This window comes from Sorex araneus, chromosome 1 (assembly GCF_027595985.1).
Source record: "Sorex araneus isolate mSorAra2 chromosome 1, mSorAra2.pri, whole genome shotgun sequence".
NCBI lineage: Eukaryota > Metazoa > Chordata > Mammalia > Eulipotyphla > Soricidae > Sorex > Sorex araneus.
This window is the reverse complement of record NC_073302.1, coordinates 414,978,621-414,998,037: the sequence shown is the minus strand read 5'-3', so window position 1 is coordinate 414,998,037 and position 19,417 is coordinate 414,978,621.

The following is a 19,417-nucleotide window of genomic DNA, read 5'->3' as shown; positions in this document are numbered from 1 at the left end:
GGGTTACTCCTGGCTCTGTACTCAGGAATATCACTCCTGCCGGTGCTCAGGGGACCATATGGGATGCTGGGAATCGAACCCGGGTCAGCCGCGTGAAAGGCAAACGCCCTACCCACTGTGCTATCGCTCCAGCCCCTTAACACTCATTTCTTGTCCAATTATTCTAGCTATTATTATCATATTGGTCCCTTTTCTATCTTACCTACCCTCCTTTCTTTAAGAGATTTTGTAAAATTTTTAGCTCAATGAGGAAGACTCTTCTTATTTTCAATCTGATACTTTAAAGATACTTTAAAGATCTTTTCATGAGTATGCAACATCTGAAGTATGCTTTCCACTGTTATAGGTTATGTTACTTTCAATCTGTTTGGTTTCTCTTTCTTCCTGCCCTCATAATCTTAGTTCTGTGGTCAGAGATTAAAGATTTATTTTCATTTGACTGTTCCCTTGCTTTATTTCTTATAATTCACTATGAATGAAATCGTTGGTATTTGTATTCTGACTTATTTCACTTAGCATCCTGTCCTTCCATTCACATTGTTAAAAAAGGGAAGATTGCATCTTTCTATATCTGAATAGTAATTCCATTGTGTATATGTGCAACTGTGTTCATTGCATTATTTGCAATAGCCAGCATGGAAACAACCAAAATTCCCAAATAATGCACTATTTCTTTTAATTTTTCAAAGGTCTTAAAGGTGTAGATAGTTTTGGTATTACTGGACCTTTTTATTTTGAGTTGTATACTTTATCAGTACTAACTTGGAACAAATTACTTCTGTAAAAAATTTTTTTACTCTTGGTGGAAGATAATGTTAGAGTTGCTTATGCTACTGGAGGGTCCTTGTTTATTGACCCCTTCATCACACAAGCCAGGAAAGAAATGCATTTCCATTCTGCTTGCCACAGTTTACTACACACACACACACACACACACACACACACACACACACACACTTTCTCCTTTGGTTTTGGGGCCATGGTAATGATCATGACTTACTCCTCATGGTTTTTAGCTCAGGAATCACTCCTGGTGGGCTGGGGGATCATATCAAACCTGGGTTAGTCACTTGCAGAGCAAATGCCTTACCTATTTTACTATTTTATGGCCCCTTTAAATACACCCATTTTTCTTTAAATTTTATTCACCAACTCTGAGAAGCATAGCTCTTATTTTCCGGGATGTCTTGATTTTGTTTTCACATTCCTTATATCTAACTGAACGTACAGTATGGACTGATTTGGGCATTGCTTTACATGTTGTCTGTGCATACTCTTTTATTTTTCCATGTTTGATTTTGGGCCACACCTAGCTATGCTCAGGGCCTATTCCTGGCTTTTTGCTCAAGAATCACTCTTGGCAGGCTCAGGGGCCATCTGAGATGCCAGAAATTGATTCTTTGCTTCATGCAATGCAAACTTCCTACCTGCTATCCTATTGCTCTGGTCCTTACTTCTCATATTGAAATGAAATTAAACGTTACATAAAAACCTTAAAATTATCCATAAGTGTTGGATATTCTCCACTGGTACCAATGGCAAAGAAAGTGATTTATTATCCTGTTTTCTTCTTTGCATGACTTTTTTTTTTTTGCTTTTTGGGTCACACCCGGTGATGTTCAGGGGTTACTCCTGGATCTGCACTAAGGAATCACTCCTGGCGGTGCTCAGGGGACCATATGGAATGCTGGGGATCAAACCCAGGTTGGCCGCGTGCAAGGCAAATGCCCTACCCACTGTACTATCATTCCAGCCCTCGCATGACAATTCTTAATGCATTGCTTTCTGTTATTTTCATTACAAATATGTATGATTCCAGCAATAATATAGACCTTTGAACATTATGGGAAATGTATCAGTTATTTATACTAGGATTTTGTAAAAATTGTGCTCAAAATTTCATGAAATAGTTTGACATTTAACTTTTGAAATACCACTTGTTTGTATTTGACAAACATCATTTATTTATTTTTTTAATTATTGGATCACCATGATTTACAAAATTTAGTTATTCATTATAGGGTTTTAGGTGTATCATGTTCCAACACCAACCTTCATGGGTGTCCACTTCCCTCAACCAATGGCTCAGGTTTCCTTTGCCTTCCTCATCCCCCCTCCAGCCTACCTCTAAGGCAGGCACTTTATACCTCCTATCAGCACTCTGTTCTCCTTCAGGAGGATCACTTTCCTTAGCCAGTGTCATGCTGTGCCCTCACTAAATTATTCTCCTTTTGCCCACCAGTTGTTAGCTTCTTACTGGAAACCAGTTCTTTTTTATTTTTCATTATTTTGCTTTTTTTTGGTCACACCCAGTGATGCACAGGGGTTACTCCTGGCTCTGCACTCAGGAATTACTCCTGGCAGTACTCGGGGTACCATATGGAATGCTGGGAATCGAACCTGGGTCAGCCAAGTGCAAGGCAAACACCCTACCCGCTGTGCTATTACTCCAAACCCCTGGAAATCAGTTCTTGTGCTCTTTGTTTCTATTGCTTTTGGGCATTTGTTTTTTCCCCTACTCTGTTTCTTGATATCCAGCATATGAGAGAGATCATTTGAGTCTGTCTTCTTCTTCTGACAAACTTCACTCAGCATGATACTTTCCAGATCCTTTCATTGTAGCAGGGTATTGTATGACTTCATCTCTTTTATGGGCCAAGTAGTATTTTTTGTGTATGTGGCACCATAGTTTCTTTATCCAGTCATCTGGATAAAGATGGGCACTTGGATCGTTTCCAGGTTTTGGCTATTGTGAAAAGTGCTGCAGTGAACAAAAGAATGCAGATGATTTTCCTGCATTCTGTTCTTGGGCTCTCTGTATATTCCAAGGAGTAGAATTTATGGGTCTTATAAATTTCAACTCCTAGTGTTTGAGGAATGTCCATAGACAGACATCATGTTAGAGTTCAATTCCCAAGTTGCGACTGCTTTTGGAAGTTGCCAGTGCTAGTTTTTAGTCCCCTGAAAGTAAGCTAACCAGGACTGGACTGATGATGAAGGGGATTGCTTTGTGTGCAGTCAGCCTCAGTTTGATTCTTGGAACTCCATATTCTTCCCTGAGCATTCCCTGGACCCTGAGCATGAGACGTTAGTAAATTCTAAATGCAGAGGCAGGAATGAGCTAAAGCAAATAAATGAAGAAACAAACAAAATATAAATTAACCGAAAAATGTCTGTTTCTCTGAGTGAAAAATACCTCTAACATATTTGGGTTTGATGTGGTAACTAATATAAAATTTTGCCATCCATTTACCAATACACTAAAAATTGGTTTTTAATGATAATCCTGGATATTTATCCTCTCATATATTCAGAAATTGATATACTATATAATATAGGTAGATCACTGAATCACTGTCATCTCATTGTTCATCGATTTACTTGAGCGGGCACCAGTAACATCTCCATTCATCCCAGACCTGAGATTTTAGCAGCCTCTCCTTACCAGTTTTTCCCAATGATTGGTGGCTCTTTTCAGGGTCAGGGGAAAGAGACAGTTATTGTTGCTGTATTTGGCATATCGAATATACCATGGGGAGCTTGCCAGGCTCTTCCATGCATGCAGGATACTCTTGGTAGCTTGCCAGGCTCTTCAAGAGGCGCACATATATATACATATGTATATGTATGTGTCTGTGTGTGTGTGTGTGTGTATTTCCCTTTATGATGATGTGTCAGTTCAGGAATATGTTTGCTCGTTCATGAGGCTCAGCCCGAGCTTGTGGAAAGCGGCTTGGAGTGTGGTGACGGTGGGGTAGTAAAGGTCGGCTGCCAGGGCTGGGTCTCGGGGTGGGGAGGGCTTTCATTCCTCTGGGTCACTGGAGCCTGGGGGAAGCAGGCAGAAGATCTCTGCTCCCAGGTCCCATTGAGCCCAGAGTCCAAGATCACAAAGTTCCGCATGACCTGGGTTCCATGAGATTTTGCTCATGTGTGAATACAGATAGATATAAAAGTAAAATAAATAAAATTAAATTAGTAACTGATAATTTAGAGGAAGATAAAAATTTGAAACTGTGTGTATATGTGTGCACATAAGTATGTTGGTGGGAGTGGTATGTAGTGTTTGTGTATATGTGATAGAACATAACTATCTCAATATATCATATTTTATTTTTTTTTGTTTTTTGTATTTCAGTTTTTGGTTTGGAGACCATAACTATGCTCAAGGCTCACTCCTAGCTCTGCACTTAGACAAGATCAGGTACATACCGGGTGGCATGGTGGTAGACTGGTTCTGCACTCAGGGATCTCTCTTGGTAGGGTTTAACGACAATATGTGATATGTGGTAATGAGATCAAACTTGGGTTGGTCATGTGCAAGACAACTACTAATTCTCTAGTCCCATTTCAATATATTTTATAGTTTTTGCATATGTATTGCTTAATATTTGCTGTTTCTAGATTCTTTGCATTTATATTTTTGTCAAAATTTGTGAAATTTTGCTACATTAATTTGCAAAATGTTTAAGTTCATGCCTCACTTTCTTTTTTCTTCTCTGGAATTTCCAATTTATATTAAATTAAGTAAATGTTTTGCTATCCCCTCACAGGCTTTTAATGGTTGACCAATTTTAAAAAATGTATTCTCTTTCTTGTCAGATTAAATAATTCAGCATTTTTGTTAAGATTTACTAGTGTCCCAAAGATTTTAAATTTTTTTTTTTTTTTGGTTTTTGGGTCACACCTGGCGATGCACAGGGGTTACTCCTGGCTCTTCACTCAGGAATTACCCCTGGCGGTGCTCAGGGGACCATATGGGATGCTGGGATTCGAACCCGGGTCGGCCGCGTGCAAGGCAAACGCCCTACCCGCTGTGCTATCGCTCCAGCCCCCAAGATTTTAAATTTTAAGCTTGTTATCTCCAACCTGGTCATAGGTAAAATTTTATTGAGCTATATAGAATTCAATTATAAAATTTCCATTTTGTGTAGTTTTCTTGTTTGTTGATTCTCTTTTTTTTTAATAAGGGTTAGCAATATTCAGGGATCAACAGTGTTACAGCAGGCAGTACTGGAGTGTGGATCTGCAGTTCTGGGGTCAGAACTCAGAACCTACTACAGTGCTTCATAGGGTGTCAAATAGTACATTCTGGATATGGACTCTGATCTTTAATAGATGTGTTTTTCCCCTTTGAGTTAGCTTGTTATATTCTCATGAGTTCTTTTGTCTTTATTGAGCACATTTACTGAATTTGGCTTAAAAGCAACGAGTGCTTCTCATCTGAGAAAATTCTACTTGGTAGCACTATTCAGGTGAATGTTTGTCTAGGAATTTTGCTTTTTTGATTGGTCATCTGAAACTCACTGGTATAGAATGATATAGAACCATTCCTTCAAGAACACTGATGTTTGCCCCTTTTCTAACATTGACTCTTTTTTTTTTGTCTCTTCATAGGACTGGAGTGACAGTTCAGCGGGTAGAGCATTTGCCTTACATGGGGCAGATCGGGGTTCTATTCCTTCGTCCCTCTCGGAGAGCCTGGCAAGCTACTGAGTGTATCCTGCCTGCATGGCAGAGCTGGGAAGCTACCCGTGGTGTATTCGATATGCCAAAATCAGTAACAAGTCTCACAATGGAGATATTACTGGTGCTCGCTCGAGCAAGTTGATGAACAATGGGACAATAGTGCTACTACAGTGCTTCATAGGGTGACAAATAATGTAGATAGTAGCTTTGTTGTCCTGAAATATGTCTGTAATACTAAAAGCAGTGGCAGTTTGAATGGCTTCCACTAGGACTTAACTTCTAGGCACTATTCTTAGTTCTTTGTGTTATTTCATTTAATCAACTGTACTATATTATGCCATAGGTGTTATTAGTTGTTTCTGTTTTTATAAGTGTAGAAACTTAGATATGTATGTAATTTGCTTAAAGTTTCATAGTAGATAAGGAGTGAGGTCCAGACTTAGTAAAGAGGTGAAAAGAGTAGAAAGAGTTGAGACTTCACGGAGGTGAGAGTCATTTCAAATATCAATGTTTGGGGATAATACTATTTACTTTCATGAATAGAATATAGTGCACGAGAATTATGCAGATGTTACATCTTTTTAGATTCATATTAAACTTCAGTTATATTTTATGCCTTAGTCACATAAATTCCTGATCTAGGAGTGTTTGTGGGAAAATATTTATACTCCGCTCCCTTTTTCACCTTTCTCAGATGCCAGATTCACTTCAAATTTCCAGGTTGATGTCAGGGATAGCTTCTTAGTTCTGATCCTCATAAAAACTTTACAACAAGAGACCTTACCCAGTCTTATACCCTTTTAGCAATAAGGCACTTTTCTGCTCATTTATCTTTTAAAAAAAGCGATATCTATTTCAATATTTGATTAGTAAATATGCATTCCTGTGTTTTAATGCTTTTATATTCCATATAGAAACATTCTTTATCAAATGCATTTACTGTCATTTTTAAGGTTTCATTTTCACTAGCATGTGCTGATTTAAATTTTTGATTGTTTCTTCATCATTACTTTCCTTTTACTCTTTAATATTATATAAGGAGTTTCAATTATTTTGAAACTTCAGCTTTAATGGTGGAAAAATGCTTCCTTTTCTAAAGAGATGTCTCAGTTGAATGACAGCATGATGCTGAAGCTAGAACATAGTACCACTTTCTTTCTTTTTTTTTTTTTTTTTTTTTGCTTTTTGGGTCACACCTAGTGATGCGCAGGGCTTGCTCCTGGCTCTACACTCATGAATTACTCCTGGTGGTGGTGAGGGACCATATGGGATGCTGCAAATCAAACCCAGGTCGACCACATGCAAGGCAAACGCCCTACCCGCTGTGCTATCACTCCAGCCACAACATAGTACCACTTTCTTGCTCTGCCCTTTATCTCTTGACATCATCAAATGTATTTTTGTGGTGTCACCAGCAGAAACATTTTTTTTGAAAGAGAATAGACTGGACCTAGTGCCCAGAACTTCTTTAAATATCTTTATATTAAAAGAGTGATATTTGTAAAGTATGTTTTACTCAGCAAATCATGTCTCTACGGTTGTAACATACTTTTTAATAGATGTGAATGGGAGAAAAAATTCTAAATGAGCAAAATACCCATCTTAAAAGAGTAGTTAGTACAATTTCATAAATATAAAAAATTATTTTCATTATCAATATAACAATACTTTTATAGTAATCTTTGTTCTCAAGTAGATTAAGTGAAGTTCCCTTATCAAAAGACTCTGCCTGTCAGCTAGCCAATATAAAAGAAGAAAAGTTTGCAGGGAGGACCTATAGTTTCAAATCACCAAGCTACCTTTATTTGTATTTAGAGACGAAAACAGGAGATCCGCATAATTCCATGAGAACAATAGTATTAGAAGTATGCATAGTTTCCTTTGATATTCAGCTGCAAGGAGCTCTTTGAAAGAACTTTCCAGCCAGACTTATTTTGGAGATGCAGCTGGATAATTATTCACATGTGGCAGAAAAAGGAAGGTCTCATTTCCTCAACATTTTCCCACTCTGCTCTTCAAAGGCAATGTGAAAATATTTTTGTTGAAGATGGGATTCCCTGGGTTTCCTAAGAGTTGAAATTAGTTATTCTCCACTGAAGTGTTACATTTTTTCCCCAGGGTGGAGCTTCTGGGTTCTGCTAAATCAATTTTGTTAACTCAAAAAAATTTTTATGATTATTTGATGTATGAAACATTAATATGTAAAACTGTGGTTTTGAGAACTCATAGAAGATGTATTTCTTATTGCAAATAAACAGAAAAGAAAGAATCTTCAACACATAATTTATAAGAATCATGCTCTTAGAAGTGAATGCCTGTATCAGCTTCACCTAAGTTGAGGTGGTTCATAATTTGCTTTCTTAAGTTGACTGTGTCACCAACGAATATTAACTTGTTTCTTCTAATTATTCTTGTGATTACCATGAAGTGTAATGTATGGCTTTCTATATTTGTATTTTATTTTACATTGAAAGCAAATAAATAGCAGGTTTGCTCTAAGATGGCTCCTTATTACTCTACATTTTCATATTTTCCTGTATTTTACATAGTCCACTACATTTTGGGAGGTGGGGACACACCCAACTGTGCTCAGGGCTCACTCCTGGCTCTGTACTTAAAAATCACTCTTGGTGGACTTGGGGAACATTTGGGGCGCCAGTGGTTGAAACCTGGTTGGTTGTGTGCAGGGTAAATGCCCTCCTGCTGTACTATTGCCCCAGTCCCGCATCTTCTTTAAAGTGTTCTCCTCCATTTTTAGAAGATTTTAAAATATTTTTTGTACAGAGAGTTCAGTATTAATGAATTACTTTAACTATCTGAAAAGCTCATTATTACACCTAGCAATCTGAGTGATAATAGCACTTGATAAAGTATTCTTGGTTGCAGTGCAATTTTTAATTCAATTCTTCTAAAATGTCATTCTCTTCTCGTCTTTAGAGATTCTCTTGAGAAATCTGCTGATAGTCTCATGGTAGTTGCCTTAAGTGTGATTCTTTGTTTTTCTCTATCTGCTTCTAGGATTATCTATTTATTTTAATATTTTCCATTTTCAATTATAGTGTGTATACGTTTGGGCTGGAGCGATAGCACAGCGGTAGGGCATTCGCCTTACACATGGCCAACCCAAGTTCGATTCCTCCGCCCCTCTTGGAGAGCCCAGCAAGCTACCGAGAGAATTTAGACTGCACAGCAGAGTCTGGCAAGCTACCCATGGTGTATTCAATATGCCAAAAATAGTAACAACAAGTCTCAAAATGGAGACATTAGTGGTGCCCACTTGAACAAATTGATGAACAACGGGATGGCAGTGCAGGTGACAGTAAGTATTCTTCTTGAAATTCTGAGCATTGTGGATATGAGTGACTACATAAGTTCGTGGCTATTACTTCCTCAAATAATAATTTTTCATAATTCTCTCTCTGGAATCCAAATGATAAGAACATTGTTCCTCCTGATGCTGTCCAATAGAACACTTTATCTTCCTTTTAAAAGATTAATTTTTGCTCCTATTTTATTTTATTTCAGTTTGGGGACCATACCTTGTATTGATATGAGGCTACTCCTAGCTTATTGTTCAGGGGTAACTCCTGACAGTGCTCAGGGATCCATGTGGTACCAGAATTACTGAGCCTGAGCTTTCCACATGAGAAGTATGTGCTGCTTCAGTCATATATATATATATATATATATGTATATACACACACATATATATGTTATATACAAACATATATATGAGTGTATCGATGCATAGATATATATTCATATATCTCAGGAATAAACATTATTTTCTATATTTTACAGATGATGAAACTGAAGCACAGTTAGTCCAACAGTTAGGGGATGCTAGCAGATAATTAGTCCAGATAATGTAATTCTAAAGCTCTTTTTCTTCATTCCTATATTTGCTACATTTTAATGATGTCTGCCACAATCTATGCCTAAGTCTTACCTTTAGACTGCTATTTACTAAAGTTGCAATACCCGTCCCAGCCCACTGTCCCCACTTTCCAGGAGTACTGGAAAGATCCAGAGGGCATGAATATAACTTTAGGTCAATGGGGTTGGCTGCTTCCTGTTTGGTTACTTAAAGAAGGCAGATTTCTAGGGGGTTGATGAGTACCTTTGTCTCTGAAAAGGGAGCAGAAATCTCTTCTCTAGGCAAGGATGGCATCAGCTTCCCTACACACAAGTTCCTTATGGGCATGTGAGTAGTATATCACAAGAGTTGTTACTGAGTGATGGAAACAGGTACTAAGGAGGGTCAATGCCCACTCAATGCCGCACAGAGATATGATAACACCAAAAAGTTTCATTGAACAATAAAATTTTGACTTCTAGCAAAGGGGAGACACAGCACAAAGGCTAAAGTGCATGCTTTGCATACAGGAGGCCTGGGTCCAGTCTCTGTACCACCTGTTCTGGGAAACACTGCCCGGAACTACTCCTGAGCACACCTGGGCCCTAGAGCACTGCCAGGAACAACTCATGAGCATCTTGCAGGGGTTACCCCTGAGTATCATGTGGTGTACTACTCTCCCACTAAAAGCTTTAGCTGTCTCTTGAAGATAACTCCTTTTTGATGCTCAGAAAGTATGTGGACCCAGGGTCCTCTTTCAGCACTCTGCATTCCAGGGATTAGTGAGGAGTTTAAAGTGTGCTATTGATTATTATTTTTTTTCTTTTGAGGGGGTGGTCAGGAGGGAGGGCGAGAGTTGTCAGGGTCACTGGAAAGTTCTCAGGGGCCTCTAGGGCTGTACTCAGTGATGCTCGGTGGATGCTTGCAGTACCAGGCATAGAATCAGGGTCTGCATCGTGCAAGGCATGTTCTTTAACCCCTGAACAGTCTTTCTAACTCCTGCAGGAATCTGTTACAGTATTAGAATACCTTAGGAAAAATAACATTTGTCTCTAAATAATTTTTATGAACCAATAATTAAGATGATTAAATTAGAATCACTGTATCACTGTCATAGCTAAATATCAGAACAAAAACATTTATAGAAAAAACTGATAATGAGTCAAGGATCTGGCTCAAAAGAGTAGAGCACATTGGTGGCATAGGTGAGAACTTGCTTTCCAGTTCCGGTCCCCAAAGGCCTCATATCCGGCCTCTAGTCCTTCAGCTGGTTGCAGAGCCTGAGCAGCCCAGCAGCAATTAGCTGGGCTAGACCCCCAGGTCTGTCCCCCAGGCTGAGTATTGGTGAGAATGGCCCCCAGCTATCCAGTCCACCCCTGTTCCCAGAAATGATGGGCATGGCCCTTATTCAAAAAGAAAATAGAAGAATTCATATATCATTTACTCTCATCACATAATTAGCAATATAGAAACATCATATGTTACAGAAAAATAAAATATTACAAGTTACTATTTAAGACTTAATTTTTAATTTCTTCTTGAGACCAGGTACAGCTAAATATTATAAATAATATCTCTGAAAAGTCTGTTATTAGGTATAGCATGTCTGCTTATCAGCCCATTACAACTTCAGTGCATCTCTTGCCCTAAAATTATGTGTGCCAAGTTTAAAGGTGATCGCAAAGCAAACTGAAGTTGACACGCACTCATTGGTTCATCCAATGACCTTTGTATTATTAAGAACCAAGAACTCAGAGATGGAGTGATGGATAATCGGTGTTGTGTCGGATTTCTCTACATTTCTTCTCCCTGTCTGACTTAAACTCAAGCTGCTTACATCCTGATGAGACGGTATGTTGTTTTTGAAATCCAAATTTCAAAAATAAACAGACTTTATTTCTGTTTAAATGACTTCAGTGGTTATGGTTGTGGGGGTGTCATGGGGTAAGTGGGAGGAAATTTGGGGACATTAGTGGCAGGAAATGTGCACCAGTGAAGGATGCAGGTTGGAGAATTAAATGACTGAAACTCAATCATGAACAACTTTGCAACTATCTCACTGTTTTGCAATAGTCACTGTCACTGTCACTGTCATCCCATTGCTCATCGATTTGCTGGAGCGGGCACCAGTAACGTCTCCGTTGTGAGACTTGTTGTTACTGTTTTTGGCATATCGAATATGCCAAGGGTAGCTTGCCAGGCTCTGTTGTGTGGGTGGGAGACTCTCAGTAGCTTGCCGGGCTCTCTGAGGGGGACGGAAGAATCAAACCCGGGTTGGCCAAATGCAAGGCAAACGTCCTGCTGCTGTGCTATCACTCCAGCCCATCTCACTGTGATGCAATAAAAATAAATGAATTAATTAATAACTTCTGAAACGTCTTGAGTCTATAGGAAAATATTTTGAATCTTTAGAATGGTTCCCAAAATGGTGTAGGACAACATCTCAACACAACTTTCACAACCACCGTATGTGCCACTTTCTCACACAAGCACATTTAAGTCTGACCTTTGGAGCCAAGTGGCTTTTTCAAGCTTTTCAATGAAGAGATTTTTTAATGTGCTGCATTTGTACATGCTTAATCCTCAGGTATGTTTTTCCTATTCTGCACATACTTAAATCAAATCTGTGCTTTAAGAACAAGTTTAAATATTATTTATCTTGTAATTGCTTCTGCAAACTCTTTAAGTTGAAATATTTATCCATTATTTATTAAACTTAATGTGACTCTGCCATTCCACATAATTCTATCATGCTGTATTTTTGCATAACTTTCTGGTGAAACATTGTCCTTTATAATCCTGAGTTATCCATCTATGGAGGTATCTAGACAGTACACTTGCCAGTGAGCATTTGCTTTAATTGTTAAAAAATATATACATTGGGGCTGGAGCAATAGCACAGTAGGTAGGGCATTTGCCTTGCACGCGGCCAACCCAGGTTTGATTCCCAGCATCCCATATGGTCCCCTGATCACCGCCAGCGATAATTTCTGAGTGCAGAGCCAGGAGTAACCCCTGTGCATTGCTGGGTGTGACCCAAAAAGCAAAAAAAAAAAAAAAAGATGTATATTACTAAGTAGTTTATCTGGATCAGGTACTAAATTGGTATTTAGCTCCTAAATAGTCATAGGGACTTTATTTTATCTGTAATAATTTAACTGTTTGGTATTTTGACTTTGGAAATTTTGCATATTTTATTAATGTGAGACTCACTGTTGCTAATAGCAGATTATGTGCTAGCGTTGTTTTTCCTGTACATAGAAATCATCTACTATAGAAAATGTGATTTGGTATCCTTCCAACACATTAGTGATGATGGCAAGTCAGTACTTAAATATTAAACATTTTCCTTTTTATATTCCAGATAATATTTATGTCTCTTCAGATTACAATATTTTATCAGAAGTGAATTACTCTAAAAATATGTTAATCTGAAACAAGGATTTCATAAAAAAGTTTTTTATGAAATTTGGTAATTTTTACTTTGGTGATTTTTTAAAAAATTCTATGAAGAACAAGCTTTGATATCATAACTCAATCAAACTATGATGTTTTTATTTATGAAGATTCTTATTTTAAATACCATGTATAAAACATGGTAAATTTATGTCATTTCCCTATTAAAAAAAGAAATCATTGTGAGTATAACAGTGAAAAATTGTTAAGTGCTATTTCAGAATTGGCTTGATTATTTTTCAGTTACTATGGACTGCATTAATTTCCTCCTAATTAATAATTTTAGAAGTAAAATTGGGCTTTATATTTTCAAATTTCCATCAACACTCGGTTGTAAATGGTTATCTTACAAAGAGTGTTTTGATTCTTCTTTTCAATGACTAGTTTTCTGCCTAGAGGCTGAATATATTTCATGGAAGCATAAAGAAATTCTATCTTTATCAACTAATTATTCAATCAAATGAACTTAGGACAGTTCATGTCATGATTTTAGAGAAGACTGGGTTTTTTTAATTGTCCCAAGCAAAGCTAATGCTGAATAGTCATTTTATGAAGAATATACTAGTCCTCTGAGCATCAGTAGGGTCTAAGTGAAGTGTTCTGAATTATGATAAGTAGAGAAATTTCAATCATTCTAGTCTTCTGTAATAGACAGTACAGCGCCTGTTGAGTCTTAAATGTTAGAAAACAAGGGTGTGACCTTCTGGGTATCTTTATCCCTCCACCCCTTTCTTTATCTGCAGCTATAAGAAATGCACTAATTACAGCACAAAGTGGAGCATTAAGCCAATGAAAGAAAGAGCATGACATATGCCAATAATATAATTTCTTACTGCCAATTGCCATTGAATTACAGAATTTAGAAAACACCTTTGTCTCTGGGAACTAGACTAAAGATATAACTCACTCCATTGTATACCAAATTTTATTAATTTGAGGGCAGTTTGACCCCAACCCTGCAGTGTTTAGGGCTTGCTCTCAGCATTATATTGCTATGTGCTCAGGGATTACACTTGGTGGTACTTAGAGGACCATATTTGATGCTGGGGACTGAAGCATAATCAGATGCTTCCAATGCTAGAGCCTTAATGCCTGTTCTATCTCTATGCACCCTGTCCCCCACCAAAATCTATCAGTTGGTTCCTGGTACTTTCTTCATTTGTTTTTGTTTTAGAGCCTCACCAGACAGTGCTTTGGAGCTTAGTTCCAGCTCTGTGCTCAGAGATCATTTCTGACAGTGTTGAGTGGACCATATGCATCCCGGGATAAAACTGGGGTTGGCTGCACGTAAGGATCTTAACTCTCACATTGCATTCTTTAAAGAAATGTAATTATTTATGCCCATTATTCACTCAATAAAACTGAAAATATGAAATGAGTTTTTAAAAATATATAGGGCACAGAAAAGATCTAGATATTGCAAATTCAGAGGGAAACACCTTTTCAGAACCGTTTTATTCAAATTAGGTCACCTCTCCTGGGCTAATCATTGGCTGACCCAAAATAAACTCTGCCATTTTGACAGAAAGATAATTTAGAACAGACCACAAAGATAGAAGTGCTAGTTCAAGTGAGATTCAGGATAAAGGCACTTTGGGGACAAGCTCATTTAATCTCATTGGTGAGACAAGAAATGTATGACAAAATGACATGAAAAGGACTTCGGGTGGGCCACGCTTCAGTGTACATACTATTGTGAAATTTCTGTTTTCCTTGTTGAATTACCACCTTTTATGGGGCAAAGGGTAAGGGCAGCATCCATGGCTTAGGGAAGGAAAAGCACACAGATGAGAACAAAGAGCTCTTTCCGTCTATATTCCAAGTTCTATTGTAAGGTTTAATAGTCAAAAGACATCTGAAATTAAGAACAAAAAAAGATATGCTCTAACTCTACTACCAGGGAGAATGTGGATATGTCTTTTTGTTCTCCGTAACAGATTAAGTAATTTCACAAGAAGTGAAACATTTAGAAAATAAGAAGTTTTGTAGGGACTGAATGTACTGCATCTCTCGTTTCAAGATCCTGTTGTGGATGCGGATGCAGGGGTGGGGAGTAGAGTGTGGTGTGGGGAGGGCGTGGTTCCATTTTAGATGGAATATAAAATGAGTGGTTTCATGCCCCAGTAAACATCAGAACTTTTGCACACCAGCAGGCTCATAGATCGAGTATACTCCTCTAGGATACTTGACAAGGAACAGTGAAATGGTGAAATGCTGTATCCTCACTGACGAGCTGAGAGGCTGGGCATGAGATTGTGGAACCATTTTATATGTAACTTATATGATTTAAGTAAGCTTACGTAATCAACTTGAATGTACCTTGAGCTCTTGCTGTTGGAATAGTGTATCTTTAAGACCATTAGAGAAACCTCATTTGCAACATAGAGGAGAGCAATACTGCTAGATGTTGATAAAGAAGTAGAAATGGAGATGGAGAAAGATAATAACTCTTTCCAGACTCGCTATTTAATATTCTGATGTGGCTCACTTCTTAACAGTGATTTTGGAGAGCATGAAACAAATATATGTCATCAGAATTTGTACATAACAAGACATGACTCTATATTTTCTCACATGTTGTTAACCAAAAGAATACCCCAAAATATTCTGTACTCTATAAGACACGGCATTAACTCCTTAAATGGAGCAATAACAATAGCCAAAGTCTTCTTTCATTAAATACATGCATAAAATTCATATCCCCTACTAATATTTATTCCCAAATGTCTTGGAAGAAGCAAGTTACTCTGAACATTTTGCAAAGTACATTTTTTCTTAAATTGTACTTCCCCCCTCATTTATTAAACACTTTCAAATAGAGAATTAGTATCATACATCTGGGCAGAAAAGCAATTACCTTTAATGGAAGCAAGGGCACTGAGGAAGGAAAGAGATTTAATCGGCTTATGTATTTTAACAGAGGAATTTTCTAGACAAAGATGTTAACATTCTTTTTCCAAACAATGGCCCAGGGAAAAATGTTCCTATGGGCCATATTTTATTATATAGGTCAGAAAATAGACAATGCCAGGGACTTATAGTAATGTCAATTATTTTATGAATGGAAAAAGGATATTGTCATGCTATGTGCAAGGGGAATAGCAAGAATGTTGTAAAGCTTATATATAGCTGTTTTATTTAAAATTTAATTGGTACCCTTTAGGCATTAGTATCTCAACACTGTTTGGCTTACACATTTAATGAGAAACATTTTATCCACTTCCAGTGAAACTTTGGAAAAAGTCATTTGAGGTTGGATTCTACGGTTAAGGTGCTGCCAGGAAATGTTTTATATAAAAATCCACTTGATATTTATAAAAAGCTATGCACATGAAACAAGAGCTAAGAAAACAAGCTTATATGAAAATCATTAGGAAACAAATGCAATTATGGGGTCTCAACCCCCCCATATATGAATTAAATAGAATATCACTGTCACTGTATCACTGTCATCCTGTTGTTCATTGTTTTACTTGAGCGGGCACCAGTAACGTCTCTATTACACTCAGCCCTGAGATTTTAGGAGCCTCCTTACTCATCTTTCTGAATGATTGGAGGCTCTTTCAAGGTCAGGGGAATGAGACCTATCGTTACTATTTTTGGCATATCGAATATGCCACGGGTAACTTGCCAGGCTCTGCCGTGTGGGCGGGATACTCTCAGTAGCTTGCCGTGCTCTCTGAGAGGTATGTATATATCTTTAAAATATACATATATGCATGAATATATGCATGAAAATAATTAACCATTAAATTGATTTCAAGTATTAATCTAAGGCTTCTATCTTCCCCACTAGACCTCACTATCGATGTAGGTTTTAGTCACAGTATGTATGTAAATTTTATAAGGGATTTTAAAAGCACCCAAAATTAAGATTAAATTAAAATTCAAAAACAAGTGTCCAGAAAAACTCTGGAATTCTTCTTGGCTTGTGGAAGGATGAGCAACAAGTCTGAGGCCTTTATTATCAGGAAAGAGGAATTGGAGTTACGACGGAAGGCAATTTCTTCAGTGACAGGGACACCTACCTTTCTTCTTATGGTTTATTTCTGTTTCCTCTTCTGAAAGTCACACTTAAATATTGGTCCTTCAGCCCTAGATATTTTCCTTACTTTTGTTTAGGGAAATTAAATCTAAATGTGTGTGTGGGTTAATTTTCTGAGCTTCTGAACAAGTTTTCCATATGATAAACCTATGAAGTGCAACATATTCTGAGCTTACCCATCATCTTTCTGACTCTTTTGCAAGTATGTCTTATTGTCAAGTTCCTACTTTATGGAATATTAATAATTTCACACTCAAATCCGTAGCCATTTCATTTCCTTTATCCAATTCATTACTTCATATCCATTTCTTGTAAGATAAAAAGTTCAAAATCTATGACACAGCTTAAAAAAATGCATTGAATGTCTTGACTATCCTCTGTCAATAAACTTTCCTTCTTAAAAAAGGAATTCAGGGGCTGGAGCCATAGCACATTGGGTAGGGGGTTTGCCTTCCAGGCAACCCACCCGGGTTTGATTCCCAGCATCCCATATGGTCCCCCGAGCACCGCCAGAAGTAATTCCTGAGTGCATGAGACAGGAATAACCTCTGTGCATCGCTAGGTGTGACCCGAAAAGTTAAAAAAAAAAAAAAAAGGAATTCACTCTATCAGTACTTCTCTTTTAATAGCATGAAAAATTTCCAAAGAAGATTAGGATTGGTCGAACTAATCAGACTTTCTTCCATAATCATGATGCAAAAATTAGATAGTAATGATCCAAATGAAACTGTCCTCTGGCAGAATTAGTATGTGTAGGTAGAAACGGAGTCTGGATAACAGAATGGATCAGAGAAAGTAGAGTTGTTCGATAAGTACAGAAATTATTTCTTTAATGGAACTGAGTAAAGCCTAAATCACCTAGGTTGATTGATTTACTTTTTCAGTGAGCTGGACTGAGGGAGAATATAATTTAGATGTGTGTATATATATGTGTATGTATGTGAATGTGATGAGGATAAATATTTGTAAAATATCCAGGCTCTTTTGTAGTAACTTTGTGGACAGAGTGATGGCATTTGCCCAGTTTTATGCCCCATCCATATTTATTTAATAGTGTCTCAGTTATCTTCTAGAACACTATTTTAAATTTATCTTTATGATTATAATTCTGAGATTATATGGATTACAGCCACACTGGGTCCATTAAAGTTGTGGTGATATTGGCTTTAAGCCCACTGGGGGAAAAAAATTCCTTTGACATCCAGTGAGTGGAATTTCTGAGTCACACATCCTTGCCCTGTTTCATATGCAGATGCATCCTTAGAAGATGAGAGCCCTTCAGAGGAGGCATTTCCCTGTTTTGGTCAAGAATCTCCAAAACAATCAACTAATTAGTTTATTCAAGAAGTACCTTTTTGGTCTTCATGTAATATAATAAGATGTTTTTCCAGGAGCCCTTGATATATTTATCTAATAATTTTCTAATGAAATTCAAAGGTCCTTAAGGAACTATTGTCCAGAGCTCAATTTTCTATCTTGAAGAACCAGTTAATTTTGGTTATAAGATTGTGGTCAAATAAGATTGTGGCAGAATCCTGTAGGAACTTGCTGTAAAATTCTTCCAGCGCTTTATATATATCTTGGGTATTAGCCTTTTATCAGATGAGTGGTAGGTGAATTTCTGTGCACGTAACCTAAATTTATTAGTATTAGCTTTAGGTCAAGCATAGTTCTGTGCACCATGAATGCAATGATTACGTTGTAATACCTCTGCGCCAAAGGGCACATAATCTAGAGGGGTAGAAATCTCATAAAACACATAATGAGAAACAGTTCGCTGGTACAATTCCAGCTGTAGACCCATGGCAATATGGAGCTTAAAGGGAAGAAAAATTCACTTCACTTGGGGGTTCAAGATAGACTTCCTGTAGTACAGGATGACAAAGATGAGTTAATTAGGCAGACGGCAGGTGGGTGAACATTCTATTGAGATTACAAGTTATGTTGGAACTCACAAGGCAAGGCACTTGTGAGATGTGAGGGATTTACATGTATCCTGAGACAGCAAAGAAAAGTAAAATGTAATGAGTGATAAACTTGGAAGGGTTTTATGTGCCGTGATAGCTTTAACTTTCTCTTATGTGTTAAATGGACTCAGATGGTCAGATGTTTATCTATAAATTCTCCCTCTTCTGTATGTGCAGAGGGGTTTGAAGTCCAATTCTGGAACTAGGGATGATGAGATACTAATGTAAGGATACCCTTGGTGCAGAGTATAATGAACAAATGTGGAGTCAAGAAATGGCTTGCAGATGATATTTTATTTATTTTTGAAGTTTTAATTTTATTTAGTTGCTGTGAAATCACAAAGTTATTCATGTTTGGGCTTCACACATGCAGTGTTGCAGCAACGTTCCCAGGAGTTTCTACTTCTCTTAACTAATGTCCACCGCACCTGCCATTTACCTCCCATAGACCTGTCTGTCTCCATGAAAGGTGCTATTTTGTTAAATAAGTTTTTGCATTGTGGTGTACAGTACTGTAAGTAATAGGGGTTCACGTGTCACACTTCACCACCTTTCAGCACCGCCTCCTCCTCCTCCTCCAGCTTTAGCACTTCCCGCCACCATAGTTGTGGCACCTCCTGCTGCTCC